Source organism: Rattus rattus, chromosome 6 (genome assembly GCF_011064425.1).
Source record: "Rattus rattus isolate New Zealand chromosome 6, Rrattus_CSIRO_v1, whole genome shotgun sequence".
Classification (NCBI taxonomy): Eukaryota; Metazoa; Chordata; class Mammalia; order Rodentia; family Muridae; genus Rattus; species Rattus rattus.
Window position 1 is genome coordinate 78,830,272 of NC_046159.1, and position 22,819 is coordinate 78,853,090.

At 35.1% G+C, this 22,819-nt stretch overlaps 1 protein-coding gene across 2 annotated transcripts in view; it reads right to left on the reverse strand.

Moving 5' to 3' along the window:
* Positions 1 to 22,819, reverse strand: part of Grid2 (glutamate ionotropic receptor delta type subunit 2) — a 1,431,657-nt gene that overhangs the window by 866,793 nt on the left and 542,045 nt on the right. The window lies entirely within an intron of this gene.

Below are 22,819 nucleotides of genomic sequence, written 5' to 3' on the forward strand. Positions count from 1 at the left end.
ATATGCTTTCCTTATTATGGCAACTTTACTCATTTTTCATTTCTGCCCCTTCTATAATTAATGCCTACTCATCCAGATGCCGCAAGTCGTACATTATCTCTCTGCTCTGTGCACTAATTTCTGAGAGAGGAATGACCCTCCCCATCCCCCACCCACCACAGAAATGAGAAAACAATGGTCAAGAGAAGTTCGCAATTTTTCAGAGGAGCACGAGCAGGATGGTACCGTGCATCCCGAAAGTTTATTATTCTGCTCCTGTGAATCAAAGAAGACACTGACTTCATTTGGTTGCTGATGACAACTTTGAGTATGATGTATCGGACCTACAGAGGTAAAGTCACAAACTACTTGAGTATGGAGAAATTTTCTGATTATCTCTTACATCTCAGTACTCCACCATTGTGAATAGACACAGATAAAAACTTTTAAAATTATTTCTTGAATTATTGGCTCAATTAGCTTCAAAATAGTTTTTAGACTAGTTGCATCTAAAGTCATGTATTGGTATGTTTATTCATTCGTTCATTTATAATGTTCTGTACTCTGGCATCATGTTGGCCAGGCGTCTCTCATTCTGTAGGTGCTTTCTTCCCATAAGGATAAGCAAATTTAAAATTGGAGTTTAGATATGGCATTTAATCTATCATCTGTCAACATTGATCAATGCAAAGCAAATTCAGGGAAGTGATCCATGTCCCTGAGGAAATATAAAACTCAGATTTAACCGCCTCTCTTGGATGCTGAGATATGCTACATCTTCACTTTCTTTTATTCTTGAAAATGACTCATATGTCAGCTTCATGAGGATATAAGGATTAAGAGCTGCTTTAATGAGAATGTATTATAGATGCCTTCCCCCTCAGATCTAGAAACTATCACATATATAATCTGTGGCAATATTTCCCTCGGCTTCTATAATTAATGTAGGACTTCAGTCAGGAGCTCAATTTCTGGAGGATGACTTGTGGTTGACTGACAACACTTGACTCGGGATGAAATATTCTGGAGTCTGTCAGGTGGCTGCAGCTCAACTGTGGTATTAGAAATCTAATATTTTAACCCGATTAGGGCAAAACTTCTCAAAATATTGTTTTCATTAATGCTAGAAATAAAATTCATGCCAGTAAATCACTTTCTTGCTTTTGGGGAGAAGAAAAAGCTGAGAAGTGTGGAAGAAGGCCATGTGTGCTGGTTTGGGATGGAATCTATGCTGTTTGTTTAAACAACTTAACGAACTATAAAATGATTAAAGTTTACAAACAATCATTAATTACATATTTATTTAAGAATATTTGAAATTAGAAATGTCTTGAATTTGTTTTTCCGTATGTTAACTGGGTTGATTTGTCCTATTTGGTTTTTCATTTTAAAATGTGTCAAATAAGCTAGATGTATGTTGCAGGCATTTTCATAAAAACTCAAAAAAGGTGGGATGCTACATTACATTCCCCTGTGTGCCTCAGTTCTCTGTACTAACTTGCCGTCATTTGTATGCTAAACATCTGTATTTTCTCCGTAAGCCCATTCTGTTCATATTCAGAGAAAACTCCTCCATTTCCCCCTTAAGCCTCATCAAGAAGAGGCATAGAGGAGTTGCTTCTTCCTATGCTGGTCAGCTGGGCACGTCTAGGTCTAGCATTTCCAGTATGACTTCTCTGCTATGAGCGCCTCAGAGGAGGAGATCCACTCCACTGTGTTTTCTTAAGTATTACTGCATTTTTTGATAAACGAAAAACCAAAGGAATTTGTTCTGTAATTATATTCAACTTTTTACAGGATTCGGCATAATACCTAGCATAAATTTATTTATGCATTGGCCAATGAATTATATTATACATGATTTTATAATAATTAGACTCTGAATACCCATGTAGACTTGTTGAAGAACTTAACTAGGGAAAGGGACTTGAAAGCAGGAGGAAGAAAACTACAGAAATTCAAGAAAACTCTTACGAATAGCTAGCAAGGGTGAAGAAGAGACATGGAGAGAAAAAAATCAAAACTAGAGATAAAATAGGTGTGGGAGATAAAGGTGCTTAAAGTTCTAGCAACCTTAGCAACTGGGTAGGTTATTCAGTAGAATTAAAGTAACCCTGTGTTCTTCATTATTTACTGAGTACTGTATGGAACTTTATACATTTTGTAACACTCTATGTTTATGACAATCAGCAGCTGATCTGTATCAAATAGCATTGAGAGTATAAAGATCTGATGTGCTGCTCTAGGGCAGGGTCGTGGATGCAGCAATAATGAATATCGACTTAAAAAAAATGGCACAAATATAGCAGAGTTCTGCCTGGTCAGGCCTCAGTGGAGAGGATGTGCTTAATCCTAGAGAGACCTGAGGCCCCAAGGAAAGGGGAGGCCAGGTGTTGGCATGGGGCACCCTCTCAGAGGCAAGGGGATGAAGGGATGGGATGAGGAACTGTGGGGAAGGGGGACTGAGAGGGAGGCAATGACTGGAATGTAAATAAATAAAATAATAAAAATGAGGGTCTCAACTTTGAGAATCAGTTAATGTTGGAGCTGGCAGATATATTAAATAAGTTATATATGTATATATATATACATATATAATATATATATGTATATTTATGTATATTTATGTTTAAAAGTCATACATATGTATAGTATGTATTGTTAGGGTCCTAGTAAAGCATATAGAAGATCCCACGTTCAGGTCTAATGAACACACACACACACACATACACACAAACACACACACACATACAGAATATATGGATATTATTTAGCCATATATATCGTATGCATTCATATATATGAATGTATATAAATATTTAAAACATTTTATGCTTATTAAAATAAATTTAAATCTTGAACAAGCCAAATTTGTTATTATTGCAGGGAAAATTAAACTTGTGACTATGTATTTGGGAATCAGCAACATTCCTTTCTTCTTCTACACTTTCTGACCATTTCACAGTTCATTATCACATCCTCCAGAGGAAATGGTGGGAAAGAGTAAAAATGAGGCTCCTGCTTATCAAGTAAGGTGTTGATTTCTGACTCATTTTTTTAAATAAACATCACATTAAACTGTGAAGTTACTTTCCCATAACGAAGGAAATAACCTAAAGGCTGCCCCAAGTGTCAGTCCTGCTGGGCCTGGGTAAATTCAGCAATACTTGCTTTCACATTGCAGCTTTAATAGCCTTTACTGTTGATCTGCAAAGATGTGACTTTCCACAGCTTAGCAAAACATTCAAGTTAGGATAAAGCAGAAGGTTATTGGTTTTGTTATTAGTCTCTATATTGTATTGATAGTCTGTACTTTTACAGATTGTATTCCCAAGATTTTCCTGAATTATTAAGACCATGTCTCTTAGCACTCTAGAGAATCACCCTATGTATTTATATACCAAATATAAGCAACAATAATTGTCCCAATAAATTCAGCCTCAGCTCACTGTGTATAATTTGTTGATGATGCAGTCACTGAGAGACCACATTAACTTTTAATCCGTGAAGACACATTATAAAGAGTAAAGGGCCTTGGGAATGGGGGTTAGCTGCAGACTTAATCTTTCTGGCTTTGATTAAAACTTTTGAACTATTGATTCTTTCTGTGTTTATGAGCTTAGACATGAAAGGATTCTAATAATAATTACAAGAATTACTCAAGTGCACAATTATTCTTACTGATGTAATTAGATGACTGTCAATAATGCAGGAGCATTAGCTTGAACATATGTGAGATACAGTAGTTATTATGTTGGAGACTGTTTACATCAATGAAGTTGGAAGTGATTCTCACAGCTTAGGAAAAAACTAAGCAAACAGTTATACACATGGGACTGTTGATAACTCAAGGCATAAGCCATGCAAAACTACCAGGAATTATTGCTGAGTTATACAAAGAGATGGGAAGAGTGCAAAATACAATATCAGTGCTTTTTAATTATATTTCACTGCTTTAGAAGTGCCAGAGAAGAACAGTCATCATAAGCCTCATAATAAGAAATGAATCACTTTTTCAAAAATTGATTTTGTGTTTACTTTTTTTTTTCGTCCTCTGGATTTCAACTTTAATGATGACATTTCTTTCAAAAGATTTCCATGAAAACCATGTGGAGTGATTCATAAGAAAGGTCTTCTACTTGGAGGCAAAAGTAAACCCTGAAAAGTTATTTCTGTAACTATGAATTATCATCTTCGTTTTCAAATTTATTTTAATATTTTTTCAATGGTCTCTTAATTCATAATATCTTTAAAGGTACTTTAATGTTTTCCTCTGTTTGGTTGTGATAGATTTCAGTGTTTATGGCATTGGTTGACATATGGAAAGAATGATGTTTAAGATCTCTCTAAATTGCAAGGTGCTCATATACTTGTGATAGTGTAAAAACAAAGAAAATTAAAGTTATAACATCTAAAATCTAGCTGTTACTTCTAAAAAGAGTATTGGAAAAATGTTTATGTATACTTCAAAATAGTAAATAAATATTGGTGTATATTATAGGGGTATCTAATATTCTTTACAAAGTAAAGTTTGAACAAAATCTGGAGCTTCAGCCCCATCCATGTGGTCATCAAATCGTTTCTGATAATTTTCTTTTTTTCTTTCTGTTTTATTATTACTCTTTAATCTTTTTTTACAGTCCAGTCATTACATCCCTCCTAGTGTGCCCTCTGACTGTTCCTCATCTCTTTCCTCCTCTCACATCTTCAAGAGGATGTCCTCCCGCCCCGACTCTGCCAGACCTCCCTGCTCCCCAAGTGGGTCTCAAGTTTTTTGAGTATTAGGTGCATCTTCTCTCACTGAGGCCAGACCAGGTAGTCCTTTGCTGTATATGTGGCGGGGGCCTCAAACCAGCTCATGTATGCTGCCTGGTTGGCGGCACAGTGTCTGAGATCTGTATGACAAGAACTTCAAGTATCTCAAAGAAATCAAAGAAGATCTCAGAAAATGGAGAGATCTCCCATGATTATGGATTGGTAGAATTAACATAGTAAAAACGGTCATCCTACCAAAAGCAATCTACAGATTCAGTGCAATCCCTATCAAAATTCCAACACAATTTTTCAAAGATATGGAAAGAGCAATTCTCACATTCATCTGGGAAAACAAAAAACCCAGGATAATGAAAACAATTCTTACCAATAAAAGAACTTCTGGAGAAATCACCATACCTGACCTCAAGCTATACCACAGAGCAATATCTGCATGATATTGGTACAGAAACAGACAGGCTGATCAATGGAATTGAAGACCAGAAATAAAACCACATACTTACAGATCTTTGACAAAGATGCCAAAAATATACAATGGAAAAAAATCTTCAATAAACATTGTTGGTCTAACTGGCAGTCTGTATGTAGAAAAATGAAAATAGATCCATATTTGTCACCTTGCACAAAGCTCAAGTCCAAGTGATTCAAGGACCTCTACTTAAAACCAGTTAATTTTATTAAGTAATATTGTTATAACAAGTGATTTAAATCAATTATTAAATAAGGATTTTCTGAGCCATTATCAGGCACATAAGTCTAGACAATATGACTATGCACACATAAACTTAATATAAATATTATAAAGTTTTATTTTAATTTTAAAGTAGTGTGTGTGTGTTTGTGTGTGTGTGTGTGTGTGTGTGTGTGCGCACGCACGTGCACGCATGCGTGCACACATAAATGCAGGTGCCCATGAGGTCTCAGATCCCTCAGAAAAGGGCATCAGATCCTCGGGATAGAGATACAGGCTGTTGTTAGTGGCCAGATATGGATGCTGGGAACTGAACTCTGGTTTTCTGAAAGCATTGTACATGCCCTTAACTGCTAAGCCATTTCACCAGCCTGTAATTTAATATTTTGTGGAACAATGATACTCTCGCAACCTTATCTAAATATGTCAATAAATAAGAAAAAGAATTGAATATACATCAAGGTCAAGTACCTAATATTCAAGCTAAAGAATTTATTCCAATAGTATTTGCATCCAGTATGCTAAGAAAATAATATTTATTTCAAAGAGAACATATTATACTTAAGGTAAAATTAATGTAAGATTATAATTTATCCTGGGAAAATCACACTGCCAACCAATAAAATCAGATTCCTGCCAGGCAAATGTCTTTAAAATCCCACCCCTGTGATAAACCACATTAACTCAAAATGTTCTTGTTTTTTTTTTTCTGATTGCTTGCATTCCTGCTGGCCACTCTAAATATTGAAAGCAAAGAAGTTTTTCACAAATTCTAGTGAGGACAATTTTTTTTTACAACAAGCACTGCTGAGCTAAATTGCTAAATGCAAATCTCTGTAAGGAAATACAGAAGCAATATGAGATGGCATTGGCTTGTTCTAATTCTGAAGTACAGCACATAAACCCTTATTGTGGGAATGCAGACCCGTGGCCAGCATGGCAGGTTCACAGTGATATTAACCTCCCGTGCATCACTGTAGGATTTGTGGTTTCCAGATTTCAGTCTGAATTACAATGGGAATGAGATTGGATATGTCATTGCTCAATGCAAAACTACACCTTGCTCTCCAAAGAGAGTGACAATATACACAGTAGCATTTTTCAAATCCCAGTTGCATGCAAATTATGTGATCTTTAAAGAAAAAGCAACTTCCTATCAACAGATCTGGAAAAGAGACGTAGATTCTGCCTGCTTAACAATATACTAGTTGATTCCTATGCCATTGTGGGACGTGTTTGCTTTAGGTGTAAAAACAATTGAACTGTACTGCCCAAGAAAATGGTGGAAACTGAACATACATTTTCAGTCTAGTACTGCAATTACCATTTGTAAAGGCATAAGGAATTTTAATGCTTGGATTTCTTAAAACAATAAGTCTAACAATCATCATACAAACAATATCTAATTAATTCCACAATTTTAGCTTCTCAGACACTTGTATTTCCTTTTCCTTTGAGACTATCAGAATTCATGAAACCCATGTTGCAAGTCAAAGTCTGATAGCCACAGCGACACAGAGGGACTCTATATGAGTTGGAAAGAAGCAAATTAAGCAACATTTTCTTGGTGACATAGTAGTCATTGGTATTTTTTCCTCGTCATTGGTTTCTATGTAAATATTGTTCCATAAGTGATGTTCTGTGTGTAGCATTTATAATTTGGTTTGTCTCTTCTAGGGAGATGAAACCAATGGAAGGCTCTCCAAAGGTTAGATGAGGTCATTGGAGATCTCAAAGGAAAATCATCTGAGAAAAGCAGTCAAGCCACGAGCAAGACCACATGCAGCAGAAGTAGGAATAAGCCTCTTCATCAGGTACATTGGGCCAGTCTCATACTCCATGTGCTGGAGTTGAAATTACATCAGTAAATGGAAACAATGCCGTCTCATGGGAAAAATCAACATAAATATCTCTACTAGGAAAGTCATTGGATAAAGCACCTAGAGCATTGGTAAAGGAAAATGAGAGATGGAAGCATTTGGTTACTTAGTAGCATGATGGCAAAGTCTTCACATTAGAAGAGCAGTTTTGATTGTTGCTACATGAGGAAGAACCTAGGTTTGACCAAATATACAGAGAAAAAGAATGTTTGCCTCTTTTAATTTGCATTTTTGTGGGTAAGAAAACAGAGCAATTTTGAGTCGTTGGAATGTATGTGGAATGCATATCATTTCTTTCAATTCTCCAGGACATTTTTAGTGTACATTCTCCATTAGTGTACACAGTGCCATCTGCAGTACACCTCTGATGTCCTTTGGTAGATATGCTCTTCTGACTCTCCCCTTACCACGATATCACAGTACTTTTTTTTTTTAATTCCTGCAGGATTTATTTATTTATTTATTTATTTATTTTTATTTATTTATTTATTTTTATTAACTTGAGTATTTCTTATATACATTTCGAGTGTTATTCCCTTTCCCGGTTTCGGGGCAAACATCCCCCCCCCCCCTTCCTTATGGGTGTTCCCCTCCCAACCCTCCCCATTGCTGCCCTCTCCCCAACAGTCTAGTTCACTGGGGTTCAGTCTTAGCAGGACCCAGGGCTTCCCCTTCCACTGGTGCTCTTACTAGGATATTCATTGCTACCTATGAGGTCAGAGTCCAGGGTCAGTCCATATATAGTCTTTGGGTAGTGGCTTGGTCCTGGAAGCTCTGGTTGGTTGGCGTTGCTGTACATATGGGGTCTCGAGCTCCTTCAAGCTCTTCCAGTTCATTCTCTGATTCCTTCAATGGGGGGTCCTGTTCTCAGTTCAGTGGTTTCCTGCTGGCATCGCCTCTGTATTTGCTGTATTCTGGCTGTGTCTCTCAGGGCGATCTGCATTCACATTTTTGATCATCCGTCTTGAGTTTCATTTGTTCTAGGCATCTAGGGTAATTCAAGCATTTGGGCTAATAGCCACTTATCAATGAGTACATACCCGTATGTCTTTCTGTGATTGGGTTAGCTCACTCAGGATGATATTTTCCAGTTCAACCATTTGCCTACAAATTTCATAAAAGTCATTGTTTTTTGATAGCTGAGTAATATTCCATTGTGTAGATGTACCACATTTTCTGTATCCATTCCTCTGTTGAAGGGCATCTGGGTTCTTTCCAGCTTCTGGCTATTATAAATAAGGCTGCGATGAACATAGTGGAGCACGTGTCTTTTTTATATGTTGGGGCATCTTTTGGGTATATGCCCAGGAGAGGTATAGCTGGATCCTCAGGCAGTTCAATGTCCAATTTTCTGAGGAACCTCCAGACTGATTTCAGAATGGTTGTACCAGTCTGCAATCCACCAACAATGGAGGAGTGTTCCTCTTTCTCCACATCCTGGCCAGCATCTGCTGTCACCTGAGTTTTTGATCTTAGCCATTCTCACTGGTGTGAGGTGAAATCTCAGGGTTGTTTTGATTTGCATTTCCCTTATGACTTGATGTTGAACATTTCTTTAGGTGTTTCTCAGCCATTCGCATTCCTCAGCTGTGAATTCTTTGTTTAGCTCTGAACCCCATTTTTTAATAGGGTTATTTGTCTCCCTGGTCTAACTTCTTGAGTTCTTTGTATATTTTGGATATAAGCCCTCTATCTGTTGTAGGATTGGTAAAGATCTTTTCCCAATCTGTTGGTTGCCATTTTTGTCCTAACCACAGTGTCCTTTGCCTTACAGAAGCTTTGCAGTTTTATGAGATCCCATTTGTCGATTCTTGATCTTAGAGCATAAGCCATTGGTGTTTTGTTCAGGAAATTTTTTTCCAGTGCCCATGTGTTCCAAATGCTTCCCTAGTTTTTCTTCTATTAGTTTGAGTGTATCTGGTTTGATGTGGAGGTCCTTTATCCACTTGGACTTAAGCTTTGTACAGGGTGATAAGCATGGATCCATCTGCATTCTTCTACATGTTGACCTCCAGTTGAACCAGCACCATTTGCTGAAAATGCAATCTTTTTCCATTGGATGGTTTTGGCTCCTTTGTCAAAAATCAAGTGACCATAGGTGTGTGGGTTCATTTCTGGGTCTTCAATTCTGTTCCATTGGTCTATCTGTCTTTCTCTGTACCAATACCATGCAGTTTTTATCACTATTGCTCTGTAATACTGCTTGAGATCTGGGATAGTGATTCCCCCTGAAGTCCTTTTATTGTTGAGGATAGTTTTAGCTATCCTGGGTTTTTTGTTATTCCAGATGAATTTGCAAATTGTTCTGTCTAACTCTTTGAAGAATTGGATTGGTATTTTGATGGGGATTGCATTGAATCTGTAGATCGCTTTTGGTAGAATTGCCATTTTTACTATATTAATCCTGCCAATCCATGAGCATGGGAGATCTTTCCATCTTCTGAGATCTTCAATTTCTTTCTTCAGAGTCTTGAAGTTCTTATTGTACAGATCTTTCCCTTGCTTGGTTAAAGTCACACCGAGGTACTTTATATTATTTGGATCTATTATGAAGGGTGTCATTTCCCTAATTTCTTTCTCGGCTTGTTTCTCTTTTGTGTAGAGGAAGGCTACTGATTTATTTGAGTTAATTTTATACCCAGCCACTTTGCTGAAGTTGTTTATCAGCTTTAGTAGTTCTCTGGTGGAACTTTTGGCATCACTTAAATATACTATCATATCATCTGCAAATAGTGATATTTTGACTTCTTCTTTTCCGATCTGTATCCCCTTGACCTCCTTTTTTGTTGTCTGATTGCTCTGGCTAGAACTTCAAGAACTATATTGAATAAGTAGGGAGAGAGTGGGCAGCCTTGTCTAGTCCCTGATTTTAGTGGGATTGCTTCAAGTTTCTCTCCATTTAGTTTAATGTTAGCAACTGGTTTGCTGTATATGGCTTTTTACTATGTTTAGGTATGGGCCTTGAATTCCCTATTCTTTCCAGGACTTTTATCATGAAGGGTGTTGAATTTTGTCAAATGCTTTCTCAGCATCTAATGAAATGATCATGTGGTTTTGATCTTTCAGTTTGTTTATATAATGGATCACGTTGATGGTTTTCCGTATATTAAACCATCCCTGCATGCCTGGGATGAAGCCTACTTGATCGTGGTGGATGATTGTTTTGATGTGCTCTTGGATTCGGTTTGCCAGAATTTTGTTGAGTATTTTTGCATCGATATTCATAAGGGAAATTGGTCTGAAGTTCTCTTTCTTTGTTGGGTCTTTGTGTGGTTTAGGTATAAGAGTAATTGTGGCTTCATAGAAGGAATTCGGTAGTGCTCCATCTGTTTCAATTTTGTGGAATAGTTTGGATAATATTGGTATGAGGTCTTCTATGAAGGTCTGTTAGATTCCTGCCACTAAACCCGTTTGGACTTGGGGTTTTTTTTGGTTGGGAGACTTTTAATGACTGCTTCTATTTCCTTAGGAGTTATGGGGTTGTTTAACTGGTTTATCTGTTCCTGATTTAACTTCGGTACCTGGTATCTGTCTAGGAAATTGTCCATTTCCTGTAGATTTTCAAGTTTTGTTGAATATAGGCTTTTATAGTAAGATCTAATGATTTTTTGAATTTCCTCTGAATCTGTAGTTATGTCTCCCTTTTCATTTCTGATTTTGTTAATTTGGACACACTCTCTGTGTCCTCTCGTTAGTCTGGCTAGGGGTTTATCTATCTTGTTGATTTTCTCAAAGAACCAACTTTTGGTTCTGTTGATTCTTTCTATGGTCCTTTTTGTTTCTACTTGGTTGATTTCGGCTCTGAGTTTGATTATTTCCTGCCTTCTACTCCTCCTGGGTGTATTTGCTTCTTTTTGTTCTAGAGCTTTTAGGTGTGCTGTCAAGCTGCTGACATATGCTCTTTCCTGTTTCTTTCTGCAGGCACTCAGCGCTATGAGTTTTCCTCTTGCTTTAGCTTTCATTGTGTCCCATAAGTTTGGGTATGTTGTACCTTCATTTTCATTAAATTCTAAAAAGTTTTTAATTTCTTTCTTTATTTCTTCCTTGATCAGGTTATCATTGAGTAGAGCATTGTTCAATTTCACGTATGTGGGCATTCTTCCCTTATTGTTATTGAAGACCAGCTTTAGGCCGTGGTGGTCGATGTATGCATGGGATTATTTCTATCTTTCTGTACCTGTTGAGGCCCATTTTTTGACCAATTATATGGTCAATTTTGGAGAAAGTACCATGAGGAGCTGAGAAGAAGGTATATCCTTTTGCTTTAGGATAGAATGTTCTATAAATATCTGTTAAGTCCATTTGGCTCATGACTTCTCTTAGTCTGTCTCGTCTCTGTTTAATTTCTGTTTCCATGATCTGTCCATTGATGAGAGTGGGGTGTTGAAATCTCCTACTATTATTGTGAGGTGCAATGTGTGTTTTGAGCTTTAGTAAGGTTTCTTTTACGTATGTAGGTGCCCTTGTATTTGGGGCAGAGATATTTAGGATTGAGAGTTCATCTTGGTGGATTTTTCCTTTGATGAATATAAAGTGTCCTTCCTTATCTTTTTTGATGACTTTTAGTTGAAAATTGATTTTATCTGATATTAGAATGGCTACTCCAGCTTGCTTCTTCTGACCAATTGCTTGGAAAATTGTTTTCCAGCCTTTCACTCTGAGGTAGTGTCTGTCTTTGTCTCTGAGGTGGGTATCACAGTACTTAATGTCCCTCTACACCTGTGACTATTCTTCCCTAGTCTGGCCTCCTGTACATCCTGCATTTAATTGCAAGTGCTGAGGAGTTGGCTTCAGTCGTTTCTCTTTTCCGTACATTAACTATCCCTGGCCTGTGACTAGCAGAACTGCCACAGTCTCATTGCTTCATCTACAGTTTCATCTATATTCACCTGTGTCACAGAATTTCAGCTACAACTTTTCTGTTCCTACATATCAGTCTCTCCTTTGCTCATGAACACATACACTTTTGTGCCCATTGTGTGACTTGTTTCTCTCCCAATATCTTTAATGGTTGGCTTCTTTTAGGTGTTTGGTTTCTCACACCAAGTATCATTTATTTAGGCAAAACCCTCGTTCCTCTGTATGTGCACAATCACCTCATTGCCTGACAATCAGAATGCACATTCAACACATACTTGTCTCTACATGTTAATTTTTTAAGCCATAAATACATGATAACTTTTCCAGAGACTGGAACACTTTAGCAAACATACTGTGAATAATAATTTTGTTGCATGAATTTTACAGGAATTAGACACATTGACAAATTAGACAAATTCTGTTCTTAGATTTACAGACCATAAGATAGTCAGTCATAGTTGCTATAAGACAACAGTCTCAACTTTTAGTTGTGAAATAACTAATTAGAGTATCGTTTTCCCGTTGAACAGGAATTTGTAATTATATTAAATGAGGACACGAAACTCTCAAAAATAGGTACTGATAAGATTGTGATAAAATATTCATGCCAACCAGCCTATAGAGCCATGAAATCACTCAGCTATGCTGAAACACAGATTCTGGAACACTCAGAAACAAATATCAATTCAATTTTCTCTGGTGATATATGAAGAAATGTAGACATAATACCTAGTGACATATTTTTTGCTGTTGTAATTGCATTCTGTTTTGGTAATCCTAAATGCTCCTGTGGTCTCTAAACAGGAGAGTTAGAAAAGGGGAAGAGCATGTCAAAAATCCTTTCCACTCTTACTGAAGTATAGCTCAGAGAGAAATAAAAACTGATGAGGAAAATATATATGAAATGAGCTAGCCTCATACAACATTGAACATACTGTACACATAGCATAGACTTCATATGTTATGAGGTTTGTAAGGTTTTCAATCTCTATCACTATTCATGAACTGTTAAATACATAGATATGCAAGACATATGCACTATGCAAATGTTACATAGGAATTGCATTTTTGCATGAATTCCTTTAGATATACATGTCATGCCTGTGTTTTCTAATTCTTCATTTATGTTTCCTCCATGTGTGCTTTATATATGCAGACAGACACATGCTGTCTGTAATTTTTTTACTTGATCCTTAATTTATTAGAACCAAGGCAGATAGTTCTTAATATCTTCTACATAAAAAGCATTTCAGTGGAGTGAAAAAATAGTAATTTAAAAGAGAATATTGCACTTTATGTTTGTACAATTTTGTTATTAAATCAATTACCTTAAAACAGAACACCAGTATGGAGTTCAAAGAAAAATGCCAAGATATTAATTTTTGAAAGTACACAGTTTTAGAGCCTGAAATTGCAAACTTCTAAATACCTTGTATTTTCTCATTACTTCTCTTCCACCCAAATGACTTGGTGCTTAGGAAAAGAATGTGATGTTCATGTATACATTCATATGTATATCCATAAATCTCTTGATTTTGAAAGAAGATACATTTGAAATAGCAAATTTTCTATATGAAGAACCCTCCGTAATCCATCATCAGATATTACCTTTCTGGTCTCTTGACATTATTCAAATTTTAACAATCCTTTCTAATCTGGATGCAAACATCAGTGAACAGAATAATCCTGACATTATGCTGTGCTGTTATCCGTACAAAGCTGACTGGGAGCAGCATATTGGTAATAGTTTAATTTGATTACCCCAACCATTTAATTTGTAAATAAGATCTTAGAAATTGCTCAATAATATAAAATGTAATGAAAACATTCAGTAACTGTCATTTAATTCCACACAATGGTATGTTTTGTATTCCATCCCATTCTGTATGGATGTATGGTTGACACGTTATTATGGTTGGTGAGTAGTGATACATACAATTAATGACCCTTGTAGCCATCATATAATAAGAAGTTTAATAATAAATTGCTTCTCCAAGATATGTAGCCACAAAATTATAATAGTCTATCCAAGTGTACTGATAACTGAATGCATTAAATTCTGAAATACACTGTTAAAGGAATAAATGGAATAAAATGAATTATTTCACATTGCAGAAATGGTTTGTTTCTTTATGTATGTTAGATGGTATACTTATTATGGTAATCATTAACTATGCATTAAAAGTGAATTGCTTTGACTACAGACTATATTTTAGTCATTAAATTTGTTTTCTCTCTTAAATAAGTACTTGAGAATACTGATTACAAACTAGTATAAAGTAGCTAATAAAATAACAATACTTGGCATTGTAGATACTAATGCTCTTAATCTTCCTATCCTTGTTCTAGTCAAATTATGATTAATTGACTGATATAAAACAGATCTCCCTTTTTGTGAATTATTATAATGGAATGTGAATGACAAGTATTCATGTAAGCAACTGCAATGAAGCTATTTTGGTAATGAATGATTGCTCTTAAAGAAGTCAACCCAATGTTCTAGTTATAATGTCTTAAAAGACCACGATTTAAAATCCTTGTGTCTTTTCATTTTTTTTCCTATCACCAAAATGACATAGTATTTAAGAAAACAGTATGAAAAGAAAAGAGTGATTTTCTCCTTTCAAAAGAATAATTATATTATTTCTGTAAAAGAAAAAGCTGATGTTTATATATTTAATAAATACATAACATAAAATATGCATTATATAAAATATATACTATTTTACACAGTATGTCTCAGTAATAGATATTTTAACAGTGATACATTTTTCATATATTTGGTCCTCATTATCTTATATATGTTTATTCATATGTTTTATGTATACAAATCATAATTAAGAGTTATTCTTTATTACATTAACAAAATATTACATTTGAATTAATCAGTATATAATAAAGCTCATATTAAAGGAGTCAGTAGTCTTTCAATCAGAGATTGAATAAAAGCAGTTCTCTAGAGAAACTATGATTTGTATATCTTTTTGTATGTTTGGGATTGCAAGATCAGCCCATCTCTGTCATTTGTGACATTGTTACACAAGGTTAGCCAGAAACTTTATTCAAATACTTTCTATTTAATTGACAAAAATCAAGACATACAAAGAGAATTTCATCTTAAACCATCTAAACTAAAACATAATGGCATCTCATTAAAAAATAATTTTGGCACTCACATTTCTAAAATTCTATGTTACTGGTATTTAACACTTAAAAGCAGCTGAGGGTGCATTTTCTGTATCATGATATTTTAGTTTCTTTTTTTAAGATTTATTTATGTACTTTATTTAAATGGGTACTTTGTATTTCTGCATATGAATTAAAGTCATTAGATCCCATGGTGATACAATTATCAATTGTGAGCCATGATGTGTGTTCTAGGAATTGAACTCTGAACTTCTGGAAGAGTAGCCATCACCTGTATTATGCTATTTTACAGTTAGGCTATGTTTTAAAGAAGTGTTTTTTGGGGGGGCTTATAAAATTAGTTAGAAGATAATAAGAAATACCCAATTTAATAAAGATGGAGAAAAAAAAGTACTTGAAGAATTAGAAAGAGAAAGGGAATGACATACTACACAGATTAGAAATGTAGAAACTGTTGAGATGGGAGTATCCTCATATAAGCAGGGGGAGGGAGTATGGGAGAGGGGAAAGAGGATAACATTTGAAGTGTAAATACATAAAATATTCAAGAAAAACAAAAACAAACAAACAAACAAAAAGAAGTGTTTTATTTTCTGGAGACACCTCCTCACTCCTCTGATCTTTTGTCATGAACAGACTTTTCACCATGAAAAACAACCATGATTCATCTCATTTTTAGAGTAAAAATGATTCAGATGTATACCATCAAAGTGAGAGATACATGTATGTACCTGTCAGGGGTCTCTAGAGTTTAAGGTGCTTATCTTACGAACCCCAAATGCCTGAAAATCAATCATCATACTTCCAGGGGTATTAAGCATATAGTAAATATTAGCCATATCATTATTATTGTTTATTCTATCTGAAGGAGTAAATATTACTGAATTTCTCTCAGAGAATTCACTATATACGATGGACCCCAACAATGTCGTCTAACTATGACTCATCATTAATGCCTGACTAAAGTTTCACTACAAGTTAATATTATCTGTACTTTTGGTATTCAGTAAAATTTATGTAGGATACAGGCAATATTATCCACAGTAAGACGGTTTACATGATACATCAGTCATTTGGGGTTTTTTTGGGGGGAGGGTTGTTTGTTTGTTTGTTTGTTTTGTTTTTTGTTTTTTGTTTTTTTGCTTGCCTATAACTTTGAATTTAACTTAATTTAATTCCAGTTGACAAATATAGGATAAATTCCAAAATGAATATGTTGCTATTGTAGCTCTACATGTTCTTGAAGTAGGAAAACTGCTTACTGGCTTCCTCCCATGAGTTGCTCAGCCTGCTTTATTATGGAATGAAGACCACCAGGACAAGTGTGGCACGACCCACAGCGAGCTGAGTCTTTCTCTATCAATCATCAGTCAAGAAAATGTTTCACAAGCTCGCTGAATGTCAGTCTGCTAAGGTTCCTTCTTTCCAAATGACTAGCTTGTGTCAAGTTGACATCAATCCAGTCTGTGCAGAGTGTATTAAGATCATGTACGTGTATTTGTATGTGTATGTATGTATGTATGTATGTATATATATGTCTAATGATATTTTAAATAAAAACCAAGTTTTTAAAAGCTGATCAAAATAAAGTCAGTGTTATGATTCTGCATATTTGTGCAGACTAAGTGTGCCAAATCTATATCAGAAATGAAAATTAGACTTCTGGCAACCTAAGGCTGGGGTGGTGCACTGAGAGATAATTTATGAACGACAATCAATCTGGAGCTTCTCTGAAATGATAAAAATGTTGCAAAAATGAAATATGGCAATTGGCCTTGCAACAGCAGGAGTGTGTTAAAACAATTAATATTTCATGCTTCCATTTCTGTTACAATAACATAGTATGTAAATCTAGGTCACTTAAAAAGAAAGTTTGTTTCTTTTGTCACACAGCCGTGAAGGAGCAATTCACAAAGTCCACATACGGAATTGGACATCCGTCCAGTCCCCAATGTCTGGAGGAGATGCACATGTGTACCTCCCTTCTCTTTATGAAGAATTTAGTTATGAAGTCTCCACCATGATGTTCTATACTTAATCCCTTCCCAAAGCCCCAGTACAGACTACTGTGTCACTTGTCTTCACAATCAGTGCCTCGGATTGGGATGAAATTTCAACAAGTGCAGAATCTGGAGTTGTTTAAACCACACATAATTATGCATTATAAAAATGAAGCATGAGCCACATTCCCTTTGTTACTAAAAATAAAATTTATAAACAATAATAAATAGAATTTATGAAAAGATTAATGAATAATAGGGTAGAGGTTTTCATAAGTCAAATAATCCACTCTCTTCCTTTATGCTGATATAATACATTTTGGACATTTATTCAAGGTAGGTATTCACCTAATATGTTAATTTGAGCACACCAACTGACTTCATTAATAATTGATTTAAATGGGTGGGTGAATGATATATGGATATGTTATATCAACAGACTCCCTAAATACAGCTGTACTCATTTTTTCTGGTGAACCTATCTTTGAGTTCATAAGAAGAACACATCTTGGACATCATGGAGATGCATAAAATGCTGCATTACCTTAAATTTATGTTTCTAAGGTGGATATTACAATGGTGCTTATGTCCGATACTATGTAAAAATGATATAGGAATGAAGATAGAATGGAAAAATAGCTATAATTATGCCTGGTATTTCAATTACTGAATAGCATGTAGGCCCACTAAAACCTGAATGGAAAATGTATATGATTATGAGCTTGTAAGTTCATGAAAATTCTTTCTGTGAAACATGGGTAAAGGACTTCATCCTTTGTTTAATAACTCTGGCTTTGATTTGGTCAGTGAGAACCCTATATCTGAACTCATAACAAAACCTTACCCTCATGTTTCTTATGCACATGGCTAGATTTACAGCAAATCTTTCTTAATTCCATGTACTTTCTTATGTTATAACTTGATGCCATATGTGTAATCATGATTCTTCATAAAAGGTGACTTTTTCAGGGAGGTTTTTTTCTCTACTCTTCCTAGGAACTTAAATAAGAGAAACCTAGTCAACCACGTGGGGCTAGTGAAAGTATAGATCTTGGAGATGAGCTTCAAACTGCCACAGTCAAAGAAACACACACACACACACACACACACACACCTTTTCAATAGACAGAGCACATCTTATAAAACCCCAAATAAGTAAATGGAAGGAGCAAGAGATAGTGTGGTGCCTGGTCATAAGTCCTACATTGAGGAAGAGAGGACAGAAATACTATAAAAGTTATAGAGATGGGAAGTGTGCTGTGAGATTGTTTCTCCTAGAAATGTCAAGAGATTTCAGCCATGAGCACTCATCAACGTGCATGCCTGAATAAGACTAGAACAATGTTAACACCAGTGGTGTGCTAACATGAAAGTGAAAAGACTCATGTGGTCTCAAAAGTAGACAGAACAGATGACCACTGGAGAATGCTGAAAGGTGGGGAAGTGATCTTGTTAGTGAGGGCTTTCTGCAAATTGATTATTGAATACCAATTGGTCATCCTTGACATCACAAACAGTTAACATTATAAAGATTACGCATGTTGTATTTATGTATTTAGTAACACACACAAACATAAATTGTACATACATATACATTTTCTTTATGAAAAATATAGACCTTTTATTTAGAAGAAGCATGATAACATGTATCTGTATACATACATATATATGTGTGTATACATATATATATTTAAGATATATATACATATATCATAAAGAAAAGTCATGAATTTGATTGAGATGGAGAGTGCATTTGATGGAGTAAAGAAAAATGTAATTATACTTTCAAAAATATTAAAAGTCATTTTAAAAAGCCTCTGAGTGTGTCTTCATGACAGACGCTGAATACTGAAAGGCGTTAAGTGCTTCCTCTTGGGTTTTTCACTTTGTTTAAATTTATTACACTGTGAATCACTGAGCATAAGGTCTATATTTCTTGTATTTCTAAGACTTAGTCTGCTTTTAGCATAAGAAAACTTTAAATTCAATCAATGAGTATATTTTTGGTCAAGAGTTCAAATTCTCCTGGCAGTAAACAGTACAAAGTTAGTTTATCTGGATATATTCAATCTACAATCAGCCGGGACAGAAAAATAAGAAAAACAAATCTCTACATCTGAAAAATCCAAATAATTTTCACTTTGGATTGCTATGGTCCATTGTTTTTGAAGAAAATATATAAAATACTATGTTAAACGCTATGATTGCTTTTTATCCCAGAGATTTTGTATGAAAAAATGTACACGTTCAAAATACTAGGCTTGAGAGCAAGAGCTCATTTATTTTGAATATTAAAGATTCACAGCTCCAATATCCAGATTGACCCCATGTATGCGGTAGTTCTAAGAAGACAATGTTATCACGTCCGTTTCCCACACTGTGACCTGAATCCTTCTGCTGCTGGGTACTCTTGAGAACTCAAAGCTTAGCAGGAACCGATTGACTCGTTTGCTCTGATTTGTTACCTGTTGACAGATTTGAGCTGTAATTCTATTTAATTTTTATTAAGAGCAATAAAACTAATCATATAAAGTAGTTGTTGCTTGCCTATGTCGGACATGAATAAAGGGAAAATTTAATATACAATATGTGTTTGGCCACGTTTATTTGCCAAAGAAAACAGTGAGTTGCGTGAATTTATCTCAGTTTGAATGATCTTGTTTTAATCACTCAATTTCCTTAACTACTAAGGACTTAAATATTTAGTAGACTCCCAGCTAATGATGTAATTATATATTACATAAAGCTTTAGGCAAGTATAGTGGTTATAATTAAAGTATAACTAAAAGTTGTTTTCAGTACTCAATGACATAAGATCAGGGAAGCATCAGTTAGAGCTGCTAACTTCAAACTCAGCCTCCCCTACATAGTAAGACATCTGAAAAGCAAAGGACCATAATGATGACTGGGGAAAAGTGTTAAGATTGGGAACAGATCTATAAATGAATTAGAGTTAGTATAAGCACCTACTATGTGAGCTTGATAGTACTCGAAGCAACAGACAGTACCACACAATTGAAATACAACCACATTTCTGAGGGAAAGAAAACAACCAATTCTGAATTCTGGTTCACTTCGATTACTGTGTTTGAAATGTAGGTACTAGAAATATAAATCAAGTGAAAAAAATATATAATTTGCACACATATGTGTAAACAGGAGTAAATGAATGCATGATACAAGAATACACATATATGTCTAATCAAATTGAGCCAGAGTCATGGACAGACTTTTAAGGAGATGTCTGGAGGAGAATCAAATCCTAACCGTCAATGGCTGTTTAGCAGCTCCGTCAGAGGAAATGCTATCTCTATGAGAAGCCCGTTACTCTAGAGACGGAAGCAGGGACTTCCTAAGTAGCTATTTGTGCACCTATCCAAGTGTCAGGAGTGGGTACCAATATGTACTAATGTTTAAGATTGGGCTAAAATGTTTCTATGTATAAAACAACAGAATTTGGTGTTTCGATATTCCTACTTAATCAAAAGCACTAGGATGCTATCTATCACCTTAGGTCATAAATCCTCCATAATTTACACTGACCTCGCCAGTGGAAACACATTCTTTGCTGAGTTTGTCCATGATTTACTTTACTCTGTCAGTTTGAGAATCGATTCAGGTCAGAGAGGAAATCGCCAAACACCTATTGTGAGCCGACAGGCAAAAATTAGACCACCTGTTGTGTGAGTGCCTGAGGACAAAATACTTTTTCCCTTTCCTGAAAATTCAAGTGTGTTAGTGAAATACAGAGTAAGTCTGTCAAGTAAATTATTGCCTCACCACGCATGTGTGCTGGGCTGACAAGCAAAACGCTATTTATACAAAAGTGATTTGGCCAACATCTTTATTGACATATTTTGCTTCTTCTCTTGAATTGTCACATAAAAATTGGCATTTCTCTGCCCTAACCATACATTGCTATCACTGCTGAAAAAGAGCTAAAGGCTGACAGGTTAGCTGAGTAATGGGTACTATCAGTTTATTTTTCAGAAGTTGACTGATCTTATTAGATGCTGAAGACTCTCTGATAGAAAAGGCTTTAAGAGAGAATTCCTCCTCACCTCATATTCAAGGACACAGAGAGAAAATCTCTGGGTTCAGAGCTGGATGACAAGTTCAGTTTTCATATTTTGGAGAGTAGCAGGTATCTAAACTACTTGTACCTTCCCACATGAAGATATTTGACCTTGGAGAGGGTCAGAAGAATGTTCCAGCAGAGAAAGGTTACCAAATACATCTGAAAGAATCCATCACTTACAAACTCGATCATTGCTAAAGCAATTACTTTTTCTATTTCCCCCAATTCTTATCGCAGCCCAGTCACATTTAGCTCCCAACCCGGACTCTGTTGGCTCTGTTGGAAGAGAGTGAATCAGGACATAAATTTCTATCACTTTTGAAATAGTAAAAGCTATTTTAGTTTTCCATTTAGAAATCACTTTTTCTAAAATATTATAATCTTTTAATTTTGCCTTTAGTATTTACATAGATACCCAATAAAAGCAAATACAAGTTATATTTAATCTGTCTTACTGAAAACAGTTCTTTCCTATCTCTCTCTCACACATCTCTACTTCTTTAATTATAAAGTAATGATCACTGATAGGATCAATATTACTTGAGGTAAAAGTGCATTAATACCAAACACAAACGGATGCTGTATTTAAAAATTGGTCGAAATAAATAGTTATAATCAAATATATATATTATATATATGTAATATATATATATACATACATATACATTATACTTATTGATGTAAGACCTAAAATAGTATTAAATAACCTAGACTTAATGCACAGTCTATTTGAAAATGCACATAAAACTAATCAGAAAGCATTTAAAATATTGTTCTATAGCCAGAACTGTATAAATAAAGCTAAAACTACTACACAGATGTTTTATTTTTCTATCTAAATTGATAAAAGTTTTTAAATAACTTACTTTCAGTATATATGTGTTTATTGCAGCTAGCAGTGTGTACATCATGTACTATAGCACAGCAATTCCACTTTAAGAAAATAATTTTAGAAATTTTTCAACATGTAAAACTGCCTATTTTGCTATGTATTCACATAATTAAATACTGTTTGGATTAAAAAATAATGCCTCAGAATTACGTTTGATGCCAGGGAAATTGCTAGTAATTTAATTTTGAAAACAAAATATAATTAAAATGAGCAAAAGGGATGAGCTTCCCTTATTATTACAAGAATCAACATGACAGAGCATGCCAGTGTCATATACAACTGCCGAAGCTTATTTACAACTCAGATGTGTAGACTAGCCTTTCTGATGCATGCTGATAGTATTTTCACAGTTAACATTGGTATCCCATATAAGACCTTCACCATGTAGACTTGAAAATTATTAATCCTGATTTTTATCCCCATCACTGGTACCTACAATGTAATTGTAAAAGAAAAAAATGACCACTATATTAAAAGATGGTATGTTTTCCTCATATACTTTCCTCAATGCTGAGGTCA